Genomic DNA, 18,391 nt, shown 5'->3' with positions numbered 1-18,391 from the left:
GGACTAAATTGGCACTCTTTGCCCCCCTTCGCTGTGCCACTGGGATATCCTGGCCCACTGGTTTCTTGTGTAGACATGGCAAAGACCTCAGCAAACATCACCCAGTAATTAAACCAAGCAATTATCTTTGGCTTGACAGGGCAGAGCAGGTGGCTATATCCTGACTGCAGAATTAGCTGGAGTCTGCGGTCAAGTTAACAACTCTTGCCACTTGGTGAAATAACACTGGTGCTGCTGCACAGGTTGATTTTATCAGCACCTAATGATTTTGCTAGCTCAGAGGAGGACAAGCTAGGGCCCCATGGGCTGCATTCAGCCCAATAGCCATTTTAATCTGGCCCTCAAGCGCCTGCTGGGGAGCAAGGTGTGGGGTGTGCCCGGCTCTGTGCATGCCATGGTTCCACGCGACTCCCATCCTCTTTCCAGCCAGCTCTGACGAGTAAGGGCGCCCAGAGGGCTGTGTGTGCTGCTCCAGTAGTTCCCACTGGCCGGCTGTGTCTCCACATGGGAGCTGGCCAGGAGGAGGACATGACACTGCTTCCAGGAGCTGCTTAAGGTGACAAGCTCAGCCCGGAGCCTGCACCCTGAGCCTCTTCCCTCCACACACACCCCCACCAAACCCCTGCTCCCAGCCCTGATCCCCCTCCCACCCTTCAAATCCCCCAGACCCAGTTTGAAGCCCCCTTTGGTGCCCCAAAGCCCTTATGCCTGACCCCGCCCCAAACCCCGCACACCCTGCCAGAGCCTCATTCTCTCCCACAGCCACCCCAACACCGTGCCCAAATCTGGTGAGAAAGAGTAAGGGTGAAGGAGAGCAAGTGACAAGTGGGCTGGAGGGAGCAGGGCCTCAGAAAATGGGTGAGAAAGGGGTGTTGTGCTATTAGAAAGCAGACCACCTACACTCATCTCATATACAGAAATAACTAAGGGCAGGGGCAAAGTTGATGAGGAGAAGAGAGGAGTTTAGCTCTTGATTAAAATCCTCAACCTCTCTGGTGTAAGATATTTCTAAGGCAATTCATCATTTCTAGCTTCTGAGGCCAGAGAGAACCATGATAGTTCCTGCATAGCACAGGCCATAAGACCTCACTCTGCAGTAAGTCCAACAACTTGGGTTTCAACTCAAGCCTATCTTGCAAAAAAGATATTATGCCTACCGCCGCCTCACTTGTGCCTCATGGTACAGACCCTCCAAGTGAGCTGGGCTGTCCTGGGTCAGTATGTAGAGAAGAGACTTCCCTACTCTGTCCCAGAACCAATCCACCAGCATGGTGCTAAAGGGCTAATTTGATCCAGTAGATCGTTAATGGTCCATGGCAAAACTGGCCAGCCAGCCATGAAGCCTCACTAAGGGTGTGTCTAAACTACATGGCTCCATCGATGGAGCCATGTAGATTAGGCTGATCGGCAAAGGGAAATGAAGCTGTGATTTAAATGATCACGGCTTCATTTAAATTTTACTTCATTTAAATTTTACAAAGACATAGTAACAGTAAGACACAGCCCTTGCCAAATTTCAAGTCCCTACGCCACAGCCTGCATGTATTAGCACTTTTCAAAGTATTTCTTACAGCTAATTAGCATGTCCAACATAGTTAGCTTAAACTTATCCTTGGAAACACCTGAACCATTTTTTTCCTGAAACTTTCCATGCTGAATGTCTGGCACAGGATGATTATGTCCAGAAATCTTCTTACTGGAGGTTTCAAGTTTGGCAAAGTTATAAGCAACTGAAACCAAGGTCTAATAATAGGGCATTTCATGCAACCATAACTATAGGTGGAGCTACCAGCACCACCCATAATAAAGCCAATGGCTAATTTACATATGTTAAAATGAACATGGAAGATACACAACCAAATCACTGCAGAGAAATTTCAGTCCACAAATATGCCTGTATAAATAACCTCTCCCATGTCTGTAGTTCTTTCTCAGTTCCTGCTCCCCCACTTCCCAATATGCATGTATGTGCACATGCACACACAGAATTTGGGGATAAAATTATAGAGCATTACCAACAATGGAAAGTTGAAAACTAAAATACACATTCATTAAAAAGAAAGCAAAAAAATTGTCTGCCGCAGCCAAAAGCATAGCCCCTCCAAGAGAAAACAGTATTTCCTGCCTGAAATCCAGAAATAAAAGCTTCAGAAATAAAATTGTACCACCACCCATTACTACTTGGTATTAAATTGACAACTTGGGTTGAAGAGTGAACTATGAGGTAAGGATTTGTATTCCCAGTTAGAGCTGAAAAAAAAATCCCCGCAACCTTTCTATCAACAGTGCAGTAAATGCAGCATGCACATTAGAAGTAGGGTTTAACCAGAGGGTTTAATCAAAATTACCGAACACCCCCTGCCCCCAAAAAACAAAACACCAGGAAAAAAATTCTGTTGAGGGGGAAAAAGGGGGAGACCAAAGTTGTTGAGCCCCCCACCCCCCAAAATCAGCATCGCCCCTTTAAGAAAAGGCTTTTTTGCTGGTGGCCATTTTGTTTTTCTGCTTCAGCCACAAGACAAGCCCCTGCGGAACCAGGTAAGTGGGGTGATGGGGGGGGGATCCAAGGGGCCTGACCGGGGGGGGGGGGGGGGAGACAGGGACTGGTTTTGAGTGTGTCATAGAGTTGCCAGGTGTCCAGTATTTTCACCTCCTGGCGGGGGGGGGGGGGGGGAAATCAGAAAATACTGGACATTTTAGGTATCCGGTATTTTCTGAATTTTTTTTACTGGAAAGGAGGCAAAAATACCGGACTGTCTGGGTCAATACCAGACACCTGGCAACCCTAAAAAGTCTGGTTAGCAACACAAAATGGTTGCCGGGAAAAGTGCAAGTGCCACAACGTGGGTCAGACATAAGCAGTACAAACCACTTTGGAAACCTTTTAGGAAGCACCACTGAGAATTTTTTAAACAAAATGAAGATATTTCCAGTGCAATTTGCATTTTTCTGCCCCAGCCCTTTTTCACTAAGCAGATGAAATATCTTTCCCCAACAGGGTTACCTGGCTCTGTCATTATTCAGCTCTGAGATGATCTTCCTTATTGTTCAGGAAAACCGCCAAACAAAACTTGTCTCCTTTGTTCCAGGGAAAGTATTTTTAGCATAACTAGCAGTTGGAGATTATTAGTATGATTTACATCCCTATTCTATCAGGGATGACAATTCAGTAAATTAAGTGAACTACCTATTCTGCAAAATTCTTAATGTACTTTTGGGCAGCTTAAAATAATTCAACAACAACAAATACAGTGAATGCCCTTTTAAGCCTTAGCCAAAGTCACTGATTTAAAACATTGGTTCTACTGATGAGAACCTCCAAAGGGGCCTGATCCAACAACTTTTTTCCCCCCACTTCAAGAGAACAAAAAAATCCCACAGATTTCTCAAAGTTGGACTGCACTCAAGGTGCATAGTTCAGGTTCTATGTGATGCTTAGCTGAAGTGTATAAGATTCTCAGGAGTCAGCACAATTCAGTTGGGACTTTGTTACAACAAACTTCCTCCTATTATTTTCAGCATTACTAGTTCCAGTCCCATCTGGAATATGTTCAGCTTTATGAAAGGGGAGAAAGTTTGAAGCATAGAGTGGAAGGAAGGAATAGACAGTAAAGTAAAATGAAGCCTGGCCAACAAACCCCCAACTGGGGCCCAGCCCCCATCTGGCTGCAGTATCATAACACTCCTGTGCACACCATACACCAGCCCTGAGTCCATCATATACCCCAAACCAGACTCCTGAATGCCTAAATGCCCAGCCCCCCGCCATAAGATTGACAGAAGACAGACTGAATGCGTGCATTAAGCTGGATTTGACCAGTTATAATGTAAACTTCAAAGAATGGTGCGAAAAGATGCACCAGCAGAAGTCCCATTAAATAAAGTTCCATTAAATAAAGTTTCATTTCTGCTATTATTAATCATTATGTCAAGTATCAATAATATTAAGTTGTATATTTTCAGTCATGCAAATGGGTATTCTCGTCCGGCTCTTTGACGACTACTTGTTCTGAATTTTGATGTAGTTTGGCTCTTTAGTTTGAAACGCTTGCCAACCACTTGTAGGATAATTATTTATTTCTCCTACACTCCAGTAAGTCAAACACACCCCCTTTAGCCTAATAAAAACAGGGGCGGCCCTAGACTAGCTGCCAGCAACTGGCACCCTAGGCAAACCATGCAATCGACGCCCCCCCCTCCAAACCCCTTAATGATATTGCACTACCATTTGGTGCCCCATTTAACTTGGCGCCCTAGGCGACTGCCTAGTTCGCCTATATGGACGAGCCACCCCTGAAACCAACCCTTCTTACACCCAGACATGTCAACCATCCAATGAAATCAACAATAAGCAAAACATAATATATAATACATCAAAAACAAATCAATCACAAAACAAGACATTTCACCCCTCTGCTTGATCATTGCTTTTTAAGGTCACATCTCAAGCCCTATTCTTCATTCCTAGGTTGCCTGCTCTGCCCAGATTCCAAACAAGCAGATTCATGCAGGCAAGAGGGCTCTGCCCACATGAATCCAGTTATAGGTTTGGGATCTTTGATTTCATATTCCTTGGGGGAGGGTCCATTTCCTCATAACTTGCAAAACTTGTCATTATACAAGTAAATAACTAATGGCTCACAAAGCTAGGCTAGATCACTTAAAGCATAAAGATGACATTCTCCCAAAGTGTCGGACTTAAAATTTCTCTTTTGCAACTGAAGTAAATTAGTCTGATCTTTCTCTACATAAAGTTTTTTCTTAGGAGAGCAAGTTTGCAAAAGGGTGTGGTACTGTCTTAGCACAGAACTAAGAGCCAGCACCTCTAGTGTTCTAATTTCACTGTGAAAAATGACTACCCTGCCCTCCTCATCATGGCCTAAGGCAAGTCACTAAAACCACTCTAGTTCATTTTCCCACCTGTAAGATGGAGCAAACAATAATTACTAGCTACTGCACAATGTTGTTGTAACAATTACTTAATGCTCATACAGCTCTTTCAAGATCCGAAGTGCTACCTAAGTGCCAAGCAGTACTATTCGATGATGAAATTATGTATTTTCTCCTTCTAGGTACTTATGAAAAAACACAAACACGCAACTGTATTTGTAATGAAATGAGATACTCAGAAAGTGGGACATTTTAAACCAAGTTGCATAATCCCTTGCCAGCTCAGGAAGATCATTCCAACCATATAAACTTTATTGGATTACACATCCAAGAAAAGAAAAATATCACTCAATGGGCTTTCTGCTGGCAGAATAAGCTTGTCTAAATAAACATGAAAAAGTATCTCAAGTCTTGGAGAGGGAAAACAACATCTCAAAGAAGTGGAAATACTTAAAAGCTCTGGGGATGATGAATCTATAATTTCTGAATATGAAGTGACTTACCCGGCATTGCCTGGGTCCTTCAGGGCCAGAGGTTGGCAGTGGAGATATGGAGGTCAAAGGCAGAAGGCTGGGGACTAGGGAGGCAGGAGTGAGGGCTGTGGGGGTGAGGAGGGGCTCAGGGTGGAGAGTCATTTGACAGGGCTCTCTCCATCTGAGGGGCCTTCTGTCTGCCCCCAACCTCCCTCCCCGGCTACCTAGGGCCTTCTCTCTTCCCCCCAGCACCTCCTGCCACCAGGAACCAACTGTCTCCCCATCTCCAGCCCTTGGCTGTAGCACTGGAGGAAGGGGGGGGGGGGGAACAGTTTGGGGCAGGTGAGCTACTAAGCTACTCACCCTCTCTGGTGACAGGCAAGACAGCGGAGTTCCAGCCCCAGTGGCCTCTTCCTTGGTGGTGTGGCTGCCCCCAGTGGCCACTCTCGATATCACGTCCCTCCCTTTCCATGTTGTGAGAAACAGTCCCATTCCCAGCACTTCCTGTTTTCTTGGCACAATCAAATCTCGGACCTTGCTTTAAGTTAGGGATGCAAGCGACTAATCGACTATCCGATAAGCAAAAGCTTATTGGATAGTAGACACATTAGTTGACTAGTTGGTTCTTCCCCCGGCACTGATTCTGTTACAAGGAGGCAGCAAGGAGAGGAGTGGAGGGGGTGCTGGGGGGGAGAGACGGCTTAAAAGCCAGTTCCCCCCAGCTCCAGCTCCATGGGACGGGACAGGGGCGCAGCAGTGGCACTTCCTCTTTGAAATGTATAAGAGCCCCAGCAGGGACTCTTGTACATTTCAAAATTGGAATGCTGTGTGGAGTCTGGGGTTAGCAGGCGACTCCCTGCTGGCCCTGGGCTCCACGTGGTCTTTCGATCATTAAAATGCACAAGAACCTCTGCTCGGGCTCTTGTACGTTTCAAAGGCGGAACGCATGCTAGTCATTACCAACTAATCAAATAGTCAATGGAAATCGCATCGACTATTCAATTAGTTAATTAATCGATATTTAACATCCCTATTTTAAGTTAGGAGAAGAGGAAGCTGCATACCAAATTTGATGGTTCTAGCTCTGACCGTTTAGGAATAGTTTTTGAGCAGACTCACGGACTGACAGAGGTACACATTCTAAAATAGATAGCTGGCACTGGAGGGGTAAATTTAATAAATCACCACACGGAAAAACAACAAAAGAAACCCAACCCTATTCACTGGATGCCATAGAGAGGTCAGATGCTAGATAAATGGGGCAGTGTGCTAAATATTTATATGCTTTCTCCCTGCCTCTTTGTATTGGAGTTCACTGTTGGTGTTTTAGGTGAAGAGAATGCAAAACAGAGCACTTCCGTTGCCTGAACCACAAGCTAGACACGTTTTTACATTATTAGAAGACTTACCCGGTGCTGCTTGGACCCTCTGGGGCAGGGGACTGGTAGTATGGGAGGTGCAGGAATCAGGGCAGCCCTTAGGGCTGTGGGGGGGGACGTTGCGGGTGTAAGGGGTGCAGGAGTCAGTAAGGGGGACTGAGGAGTGTCTCAGGGCAGGGGGCGATGCAGGAGGTGAGAGAGTGAGGATTGGGGTGAGGAGGGGCTCAGGGAGGTGGGGGTGTCCCATCCACTAGGGGCCTTTGCTCTTTCCTCCAGACTCCTTGGGCAGCAGGGGCCTTTCTCCCTCTCCCCATTCCAGTGCCGCAGCCAACAGACTCAGGAGGAAAGGGTTTGGGGCAGGGGAACTACTTATCTGGTCTGGTGGCAGGCAAGATGGCAAGCCCCAGACTCAACTGCCACTCTCTTGGTGGTTTGGCTGTCCCTAGTAGTCACTCTGCAGTATAGCCCTCCCCTGTGGGCTCACTGCCCCCAATGGCCACTGAGTATTGCATCCCTCCTCTCGGCTCCCTCCCGTTCCATAATACGGGAAACAATCGAATTCCAGGCACATCCTTCTGGCACAGCCAAACCCAGACCTTGCTTTAAGTTTGGAGAAGAGGAAGCTGCCTACCAAATTTTGTGGTCCTAGCTCTTTTCATTTAGGAGGAGTTCTTGAACAAAAAGACTCTCAAACTCTAATATAAACAGAGAGAGAGATGAGGCCCTGTAACACACAATTTTCTACAAGTAGCAGCATTTGTTTAAAAAAACAACAAAGTTTCAATGACACCTTCACACACACAACCCCACAACCGTCCGACTCATCTGTAAGAACAGAATTCAAGTATATTCTTTCTTGTTTAGACCACATCCACACTACCAGTCTCAATGAATTAACTATGTTCCATTTACAAATATCAAGTTTTTTTATGCAGATGTGCTAGAATTTTGTCTGGTGCCTGAACAAAATTGACAGCCAAGCATTCAGTGCTTTTGAATATTGTTAGGGGTTTGTCTCTGCTCCTTCCTCATTCCTTCATACTTGAGGTTAAATTCATTCATACTATGAATAACACAACATCTGTCAGGACTTGTCTGGGCAAGACAAAGAACTCATTTTAAAAAACTGAAGTGTCTGTGGCCTTATATCTCTGTGCATCTAATGGTGAATCAAATCTAAGTACAATCCTCTTTGATTTGCAACTTCAATGGCATTTAATACTGTCCTCCTGATACTTGGATGGTATATCAGCTTATCATGTTTCCTATAAAGCTTCTTTCTACTTCTGTTTTTTTATATATATATATATATATATTATATATATATACATACACACACACACACACACACACACACACCTTATCTATCTATATCTATATCGAGAGAGACACACACACACACCATGGGGGAGGGGTATGCAGTTTTCTTAAAAGAAAATACTCATTCAGGCTACTGACACAAACAAGAAGTAGATGGCTGTTTTGAAGACAGGTACACTTGAAGGAATGTGAGGCCTAACAGGGCACAATGAGTTGATGTTCAAGGCCATGTGCCCATGGAAGGATCTGTTCTAGTAACCACTGGCTTATGTACGCACGTGCGCGCACACACGCTCATAAAAACAGGAAAAATTTTTTTAAAGGGACACTGTAGCAACCTTCATGGATCTTGGAAGGAGAAGCACAAGTTGCAAGAAGAGTTTGGAAGGAGCACTAAGAAGTCTGTCTGTATGCATATGGTTGGAATACTGGCAGCAGTTGCTGTCCCTATGTAAACAATTGAATTAATAAAGAGAGAGTTTAGTTTCAGAAATATGAAGTCCTCTCATGTTTTACCCAGTATTTAGTACCTGAAAATGTAGATAACTCAACAATGCCACCCTCTGACATGTGCCCACTTGTTTAGATCAGAGTCTAAATCAGGGTGTGCAAGATACGTCTCATGGACCAGATGCAGTCTGCCAAGCCACTGGACCTGGCCTGCAGACCCCCATGCCAGAACCCTCAAGCACACAGAAGCTGCTGTTTTAAGCACAGGGCTGCTCTACTTGCCTCTCTGCTCTGGAGGGTGGGGGAGGCTTCGTGTGATCTCCCCACCCTCCACCCAATGTTCAGCTCCTATTGACTGGAAACGACCAGCCAATAGGAGCTGAGAGATTGGCCTGGGGGATGGGGAACAGCACAAGCCTCTCCCTCCTGGAGCTGAGAGCCACATGGAGGGAAAAGCCTGCAGATTTAAACTATATGAGGCTGCAGCAGACAAGGAACCAAGCCTGCTTTGGGAGTGTTGCAGGCCGGGAGACATTTAGGTAAGTGCCTCCCAGCCAGAGCCTGCCTTTGGCACCCCTGCCCCTCATGCACCCCAACTCCCTCCCGCAAGTCACCATCTAAGCCATCTGCATGCCCCTGCCCCAGGCCACAACTCCCTCCCAGACCCCGTATCCCCTCCTACGCCCTTCTCCAAGGCCAGAATCCTCTCCTGCTCCCAAACACCCTCCCAGACCCTGCACCCCAATTTCCTGACCCAGATCACAGCCCCCTCCTTCACCCAAACTCCCTCTCAGACCTCACACCCTCTCCTGCACCCCAGTCCTATGCCCTGTGGGCCATTTTGCACCCAACCTCCATCCTTGACCCCGCACTCCCTGCACAGAAAAAGTGCAGCCCTTGGCCACTTTCCAAAATGTTGGAGTGGCCCCCACCAAATTTATTACCCGCCCCTGTTCTAGCCTACAATTGGTCAAATTCAGATACATTTAAAAATATAGGTCTTCATCCTAAGAAAAAAAAACCAAATATTTTATTGTTTAACAAAATGGTCTTCTAAATTAAATTCTACAAGAAAGATAGTTCTAGTGATTATTTTAGAGAAATTTCCTGTAGGTGTGGATATGGAAGTCTTCCACATGATATACAGTACAGAACAGGGATAGAACAGCAGTCTGCCTATTAAGGTCCCAGTCCTACTGCCTCAAAGCAGGGATAATACAAAGGAAGGGATCAATCTACAGTTCATTACAAGGATTTTATACTGTAAAACTTTCCCTAACTTGGGAAAGTAGCCCCTCAGGGGTATAATGTAAAAGCAACACAGATGACTATGACCTTTAAAGAGGTCAATAATGAGGATGATTCAGTAGACTGGGGAAATTACTCACACTGGAAAAGACGACTTAATGCTGATCTTTGCTGCTGCTCTTCAGACTATACAGTTGATTAATGAATGGATCCATACAAACATCTGACACTAAAAAACAAAAACACAAGAAGAACTCAAGTTATTAATCAGCACAAAGTTTGAAGTAACTTGTTAAGCACACAACTATCAGATACAACACCGGCTGAAGAAAAAAAACAACACTGTGGCTATGTCTACACTGGCGGCATCTTGTGCAAGGGTTCTTGTGCAAGAAGTCTTGCGCAAGAAAACGTCCACACTGCCATGTGCAAGCTGTGCTTTTGCGCAAGAGCTCCCATGGCAGTGTGGACGCTCTCTTGTGCAAGAAAGCTCTGACGGCCATTTTAGCCATAGGGCTTTCTTGCGCAAGAAATCCCTGCCGAGCATCCACACTGCCATGGGAGCTCCTGCGCAAGAGGGCTTACACCTGATAAAAAAAGAGCGTAACTCTTGCGCAAGGAGCCCTCTCTTACCACGCTGTACTGTAAATTTCTTTGCGCAAGAGCAGGCAGGCAGTGTGGACGCTCTGCAGATTATTGCGCAAGAACGGCCATACTTGCGCAAGAAGCCGCGAGTGTAGACATAACCTGTATGTATCGTGTAAGTGAATATCAAAAACTAACTAACGGGTAAGAGTAGAGAAAGAAATGCATATTGGAAATGAGTTATTAAATTTATTCCTAATTCTTAATAAAATTTGTTCCTACAATTTCTATTTATTCCATGGCCCTGATTCTTCTTTCCATTGGCCAAGATGATCAAGAACATGCAACAAGGAAAGGAGAAAAAGTGCATAGCAACAGGCTCGCCTCTAATCTTGGGAGTCTATGGAGAGCACACCACAGAGTTGGGGACCCATAAAATCAGAAACTGAGAAAGCCAGAAGCAAGCATGCTTCCTTGAGCCTCAGGTGAACTTTCTGCTTGAAGCAGCCATTCCGTCCCCTCGCACATTCTACCCACATTTGCAATCAAAGTGAAGCCACTAATATTTCTCCATTTCTCTTGGAAATTCTACATTCTTACAAATGTGGAAGCAAAGCACAATTCAGAGGAGAAGAATTTAGTTCAGTGGTTCCCAAACTTTTGAGGCCGCCCATGCGCCACGCGCCCAGGGCCAGCATGTGCTGTGCGCCTGGGGCAGGGGTTGCCCATGCGCCACGCACCTGGGGCCGACCCCGCGCATATGCCACATGCCCAGGGGTGGGGCTGGCCCAGATTGTTCGGTGGGCGCACATAATTGCCCCAGCCAGCGCCATGGCGCCTACGGGCACTGTGTTGGGGACCATTAATTTAGTTAAAACAAATTACATGTATGAACCTTCCTCCTCCCCCAAGAGGGGAATGTAAGAAACAGTAAATGAGACATGACTTTGCAGTGAGGTATAAAAGGAAAAAGGTGTGTGTACTTTGGGACTCGTATACAGGCAGTCCCCGGGTTACGTACAAGATAGGGACTGTAGGTTTGTTCTTAAGTTGAATTTGTATGTAAGTCGGAACTGGTACATATTGTAGGGGAAACTCTAGCCAAACATTTCTCCAGAGCTCAGTTTTATTCTCCCACACCTCACTTCCCTCAGTCCTTTATTCTCAAGCTGAGGTGTCTGCTGAGAAAAGCTGCTCCGCGTCTCCCTGGTCTGCTGGGGGGGGGGGCGCTAGCTTCATGTCTCCCTGGTTTGCTGGGGGGAAGCAGCTAGTACAGGGTTGCCTCACCCCGTTTGTAAGTAGGGATCCGATGTAAGTCGGATCCATGTAACCCGGGGACTGCCTGTATTGTAAAGTTAACACACATCACTGAGCAGCAGGGTGTTTTTTTCTCTCTCTCCCCCCCTCTCCCCTCTCCCCCACATCTAGATATACTGTCTTCAGGTCTGGACTCCATCATAAAAGAAAAACGATGAAAAAATGAAGGGATCAATTTGAAAAAAAAAGAAAAAAGAGGATAAAGAAAATACAGCTTGACTGGCTGAGGTAATGTGACGGCTGAGAACATGAGAGACAGTTTGGTAATATTCAAAAGTGTAAAAATACAAAGGAGTGAAAGATGTCTAGTGTAGGAAAATTTAAACTGAATTCAAGGAAAAACGGTCAGTGAGATGTATTAACTTATGGCATAGTCTCCTAAGAGTAGTGGTAAAAGCTCATTGGCTCCATAAGAACGGCCAAACTGGGTCAGACCAAAGTCTGTCTAGCTTAATATTCTGTCTTCTGACAGTGGTCAATGCCAGGTGCCAGAGAGGCAATGAACAGAACAGGTAATCGTCAAGTGATCATCCCATCACCCATTCCTAGCTTCTGACCAACAGAGGCTAGAGACTCTATCGGTGCCCATCCTGGCTAACAGCCATGGATGGACCTGTCCTCCATGAATTTATCTAGCTCTTTATTAATTCCTGTCACATTCTTGGCCTTCACAAAATCCTCTGGCAAAGAGTTCCACAGGTTGATTGTGCGTTGTACGAAGAAATACTTTATTTTGTCTGTCTTAAACCTGCTACCTATTAATTTCATTTGGTGACCCCCTATCTAGTTCTTGTTCCAAAATTCTTTTAAACTAGAACGGACAAAGGTTAGGAAACAAACATCAGAAACAATTCTACATTGGCAAGGGGTTGGGCTGGATAATCTAAATAGCTTTTCTAACTTTAAAGTTCTTGGATTCCTAAATTCCTTTGATTCCTAAAGGTCAATTGTATTTTTAATGCACGATACAAGCACTTTCTGTAGTCAAAGAACTGTGAAATCATCAACTAATGAACCTACCAAACCAGAAGTTAATTTAAAGAAAAAGAAAACCCCCACACACATTAAATTGCTCTGTAGATCCATCTTTGCACTGGTGGGAGCTGGCCAGGACTGCTAACATCTGTCATAATGCTGGGGCACAAAGACAGTTTGTCCAGATAAGGTGACATACAGATTCAGGCCCTGATACTGCAAAAGGTCACACAAGTGGCTCCTTGCTCTCAAGGCAGCAAGAATCTACATGGGCATAAGAGATTCTTGTTGAAGCAGATACTGTTGCAGGAATAGGGCCACAAACTTTTGAAAAAGAACAATGGTGTTAATTTGAGCTCCATTCACCAGTGTTTGGGGGGGAGGGGGACTCATTTGCCCGATGTAAAAGGGACAAAATCTGGGAGGTGGAAAACATAGGTGAGGATTCTGAAAACAGCACTGCAGACACATAATTGCAGACAGCTAGGGAAAAAGTTACTTGACAATGTTATTTTGAGTGTGTCTAGACTAAAGCAAAGGACTCAAATGGAAAATAATGTAATAAGGAAAAAGATCTCCTCGTCTCTGCTATCTTAATCGCATGTAGTAAGCTGATGGTAAAATGCTCAAGCCTCATTAATTGGCAGGATCTGTCACAAGGTTGTGGCTTCATATTGACAAGGCCAAACACAGTAGCGAGTCAGAGGGCAGCACAGTAGACAGTGATGTTGTGTGCTGCCGAACAGGGCCAGCAGCTAGCTGACAGCTGAAATGAGCTAGCCTGACCATGTGGCAGGAAGACTAAAGACTCAGGAAGACAGCAGTCCATCCAGGGGAGTAAGAGTCTAAGGAGAGGAAGGAAAGTCTTCCCCAGTGTGTGAGGTTGAGGTTCATAAATTTGCTTTAGTCAAGCTTCCAATTGGCCTTCACTCACTTGTGCTAACTGAATCAAGGCCACTCTGTCCTTTTCATCTGTTGTAGACTTTATGGAGATCGGTCTTAAGGGAAAGAACAACAGAATGTGCTGTCAGGGTGAAGCTTTTTCTGGTTATGCAAAGTCCATCCACCTTATTTATTTCACTTTAATAAGGAGAGCTGCTTTCGCTCATTTCTACCCTGAACATGGCGCTTGGGTTAATTTGTTCTTCCATCAGTGGAGTGTCCTTAACATCTGTTTATAAACACAGTCGTTATTTCTGTCTCTCTTTCACAGGGCTATTTCTGTAAATCAAAGATGTTCTTTGTACTCTGGTATGACAGAAAACAAGCAGCTTTGGTTATTTCCTTTTCAACAGACTTAAGGTTGAATGTACAAAGTCTAGAGTTCTAGCCGCTGGTACGATCGCTCACTGCTTTACAGGAGGAAAAAAATTAACACATTTTGCATAAAGGAAACCTATACTACATTGTGAGCTGTTACCACAAAGATGAATCTGAGCTTTTTAATTTTATTTCACAATAATGTGTGTGCCTATCACAAACTTCAAAAAAAAATTTTCCCTCTTTTAAACCTACATTAATTTTATTAATAAGTCCATACACATTCCTCAGAACCCCTTAACCCAGGGGTGGGCAATAATTTTTGCCCTGGGGCCACTTCAAAAATTTTTGAAGTAGCCCCGGGACACTCCAGAAGGGGCTGGGCTACTCCCCCCCCCACCCCAGATATGAATGGTCTGGGGGGTGAGGGAGCCCCTTTTCCCCCCTTCCCACTAGGCAGCCATGCCCTGGAAGAGGCTTGGCATGCTCTCCTACCCCCAGGCCAATCAGGGCCTGGGGAACGCATGAAGCCTTCTCTGCCCTGCCCCCGCCTGGCGAGTGATGCTTCCAAGTGCTGTGCGCTGCTCACAGGGTGAGGGCAGAGCAGGGAAGGCTTCGCGCACTCCCCCGCCCCCAGGCCGTAACTGGCCTGGGGGCGGGGGAGCAGCAGGGCCCCCATGGACCGGATCTGGCCCATGGAGGCCCTTTTCCCCACTTCTGCCTTAACCTATGACAAGTGGTCTCAGAAAGTACATCCCATTACCACCTTATACTTTTGTGAGGTGCCTGTTTTTAGAGGTAAGCCCCAAACAAAAAATGTAATATAGTTCGACATGCCTGGCTGTGATCTTACCTCAATATTTTTGCTAAAATAAGAACTGAAGATTTCCATTGCTGGTCCTTGGCTAGCCACTGAGATCCACAATCATCACTACCGTTGAAAGGGAGCAAAGGAGATGGCTGATCAACCTGCCATGCATTCAGCCTCCTTAACATTCCAGGAGGTTTATGGTTTTAAAAATCCAAGGAGTGACCCAATTTATGGTCACTAGAGTAGGGATGTAAGCAAGTAGTCGAGTCCTGACTACTCGCTTTGCCCACCCCCTTGCTGCTTCTGTGCCTCAGTTTCCCCATCTGTAGAATGGAGGTGATGATACTGACATCTCTTGCAAAGTGCCTGGACATGTAAAATACAACACAAGAGCCTCATTATGCACATCTTGACTTTTCCCCCCATAGTAGGGCTTTGGGAAAGAATAATAGACTTGATTTTTCTCCCTTTCTCTTTTTTAAATGTGGGAGGTTTTGGGGTACATGTAGGTGTCCTGTGGGGCTTTCCCCACCTTAGATATCACTCCTGTTTTCAGGGAGATGGGGTGTTCTTCAGCCTGATGGGCCCCCCATCTCTGTTGTTTGGCTGCAGCCATACTACGGAGATATTTCCTAGGACAAGCCCTCAGACCACCCAGCACATTCAGTCTCATCACCACAGACTAACTCTTCCACCCACTGCTGAGATACTGAGGAGGAGCCTCCTCCCACAGAACCTGCCTGTACTTAAAGTGAAGAGTCAGACATCACTCAGTGATGAGGACGACATCATGAAGAAGCTGTCCCATAGGAGATGTTCTTCTCCATCAGAACCCCAGGTGGCTTACACATCTTCTATGAGTTTCACATCAAAGATGACCTTTTAGCCAGGATTTGGCCCTCAGTCTTTAACCTCCTCAACAATACATGCTCAGTACATGCTGTATTTTATAGATAAATGATGTAAAGCGGCCCCAGAACTGAAACACTCTGATTGACAGATGCTTCTCTAAAAGTCCTACTATCAACTGCTACTTGTTTTTCTTCATCTATACTGAAAGTCATAGAGAACTTTTGGAACCTACCCACCCTTTTCTCTGTTTTTTCCTCTTGATATTTAGTTGATTTTGTGATCACGTGAGATTTTTAAAAGGGGGGATTATTTTAAAATCAAAGAAAAGGAATACTCGTCTATATATTTCTAAAGCAATCACCATAGTCATCATAATTTCAATAATCATGTATTATTATGTATGTCACCCAGCTGTCAAACAGCATTTTTTGGTTTGTCGTTGTATTTGTTGTTTTAAATCAGTGATGATTGTGTAGGGTTGCCAGATGGTTTCAACAAAAATACCGGACACACTTGACATTACAGCACAATCTACATTACATCTTATTTAGAAAATACCGGACATTTATATTTTCTCAATTTGTTTCCTGAACAGAAAGCTCAAATACTGGACTGTCCGGTTCAAAACTGGACACCTGGCAACCCTATGACTGCACCAAGGTTGAGGCAGAGACCATAAATTTATACTACAGTCTTAAAAAGTCAAAGAGCCAAACACTGAAGAATATTTGTGTTCCTATTTCAGCCCAATGTTGTCTTAGCAAAAAATAAGTCAACTCCATGTTCATGGCTGATAAACATTCTGTTATTTCAGTATAATATTTTGCAAATCATCATAGAACAGGCATTAAGTCAAACACTGTTTTGGAATGAAGTTAAGAGGATTATTGTGTGAAAAATGTCATTATACTTCACCATATCAATACGTAGCCCCTAACCATTCAAAATATCAAAATGCAGCGAGGTCAGTCTAGTTCTGGAAATAATGTTTTCAGCTCCCGCTACCATGCATAGGTTGTTTTTTTTTTCTTTTAAATTAGCTCATGTAATTGTAATAACTAAAATGTTGACCTTCTAGTCTTTGGACTATCATTTTTGTCTTCAGAAGAGGTATGTACAGCAAAAGGCAAAATGCCCATAAAACCTGCCTACCAGCAGGCTTGATTACAACCACAGAGCTGAGCCTAAGCTCAGCATAAGAGCTGTTCATCTTTCAGCTGAACCTGGGTTGAAAGAAATGCTGGAGTTTGAACTCAATTTTACTTTGAGCTTCTGCATTCCTTTAAACCCAAAGCTCAGAAACTAGTGCTCAAACCCTCATGACTGAAACTTAATGTATGCATGAAGCCCTCTGACCAAAACCACTGGTATTTTGCATACTGCTATACTTACCACTACAAAATTTTAAAGTTGGAGGGGAAATGAAAACAGGTCACTAAACTCACGTCAGCCTTGTAGGATGTAGCCAACACCTGATAGCTACTGCAAACAATATCTAGTGAATGTGGTTTCGGTGTTCAAAATTCAATTACACATTCTGTGATTTGGATTCGCTTTGATGTTCAGGAATCTAGTTTGCTCAGCAAGTGTCCTATTTAAAAATGCATAATTTACTCCAATCAGTGATGTGAAAGCTAGAGTATTTATGCATTAAAAAAAAAACCCTATGATCCAGAGGCAGCAGCGTGGGGTAGCAGCACCTAGGGTTGCCAGGTGTCTGATATTGACCCAGACAGTCCTATATTTTTGCCTCCTGTCCGGTAAAAAATTCAGAAAATACCAGACACCTAAAATGTACAGACATCTGGCAACCCTACGACACACTCAGCAACTAGGCACAGGCGTTAGATCCCTGTCCTCCCACCCCCTTAACTGGTTCCCCAGGGAAGCTCTCGGCTGGCTCAACCAAGAAAACAAGATGGCCACCGGCAAAAAGCCTAAAGACCTGAGCAAGGGGAAGCAATGCCTTCCCTGGGTCTTAGTACTCAACCTCTCCTCTTCCTATCCCTAGTCTGACTCTGCATGCACTTAAAGTGGCCATGCTGTTTTATTTACTTAACTCTTTGGGTCTATTTTTTTTTTTTTTTTGCGCTCAACAACTTTGGTGTCCGCCCCCGCCAACAGAATTTTTTCCCTGGTGTGCTTTTTTTGGGGTGTGGGGAGGGGGGTTTGGTAAAACCATCTGGCAGCCCTAGCAGCATCCCCTGTTCGTGGGGGTCCGAGCGCCCCGTTGACAAAGGCTGAGCCATGGCAGCAGCCCCTGTCTTGCAAGGAGCTTGGACCCCCCATGTTCAAGGATTGCTCCATGGGATGCCAGAGCAGCCTATGTCCACGGGGAGCTTGGACCCCCATGGACAGGGGCTGCTGCCACAGAGCAGCCTCTGTACACGGCAGGCCCAGGCCACCACGGACAGAGGCTATTTCACGGCAGCCTCCCCTGCCACCAGCCCCCACCCCCAACACTGCTACCTCTGATATCAGCGGCATAGGGTGTGGGGTTGGCACCACAGAGCTGGTGTTGGGGGAAACCAGCTTTTAAACTGGCTCCCCTCAGCACCAGCTCCTGCCTCTCTTCCTCTCCCCTCCTCCACCCCCACCCCCCACCTCGGTAGGAGGCAGCAAGCGGGGGTGGGGGGGGGAGGGAAGCGGGTCCATAGAACTGGCATGTGCAGGGAGCCTGCTTGAAAACCATCTTCCTGCGCCTATCGGCTCCTGCCTGCCCTCTCCCCATTCACCCTCTGCACCGCTGTCTCTCTATCAGGGCGGCAGGCAGAGCCGATCTGCACAGGAAGCCGGTTTTTAAATCTGCTTCTCTCACAGACCAGTTCCCA

The 18,391-nt window shown here is 45.5% G+C and overlaps 1 protein-coding gene across 22 annotated transcripts in view; it reads right to left on the bottom strand.

Annotated features, from left to right (window-relative positions):
* PPFIBP1 (PPFIB scaffold protein 1) overlaps positions 1–18,391 on the bottom strand; it is a 163,218-nt gene that overhangs the window by 104,424 nt on the left and 40,403 nt on the right. For 18 of the 22 annotated variants that reach the window (XM_075899106.2, XM_075899057.2, XM_075899163.2 and 15 more), the window contains one exon: positions 9,901–9,989. The exons of 1 other annotated variant lie outside the window; for it this stretch is intronic. The gene's annotated coding sequence lies outside the window, so the exon portion shown is untranslated. Of the gene's footprint in view, positions 1–9,900; positions 9,990–13,752; positions 13,907–14,750; positions 14,775–18,391 lie in introns of those variants that run through there. 3 more of the 22 variants (XM_075899126.2, XM_075899087.2, XM_075899097.2) reach the window with 2 other exon arrangements.

The sequence above is a fragment of the Pelodiscus sinensis genome, chromosome 1, assembly GCF_052426305.1.
Source record: "Pelodiscus sinensis isolate ZL-2025 chromosome 1, ASM5242630v1, whole genome shotgun sequence".
Taxonomy (NCBI): Eukaryota; Metazoa; Chordata; order Testudines; family Trionychidae; genus Pelodiscus; species Pelodiscus sinensis.
This window is presented reverse-complemented; position numbering and strand designations above follow the sequence as displayed.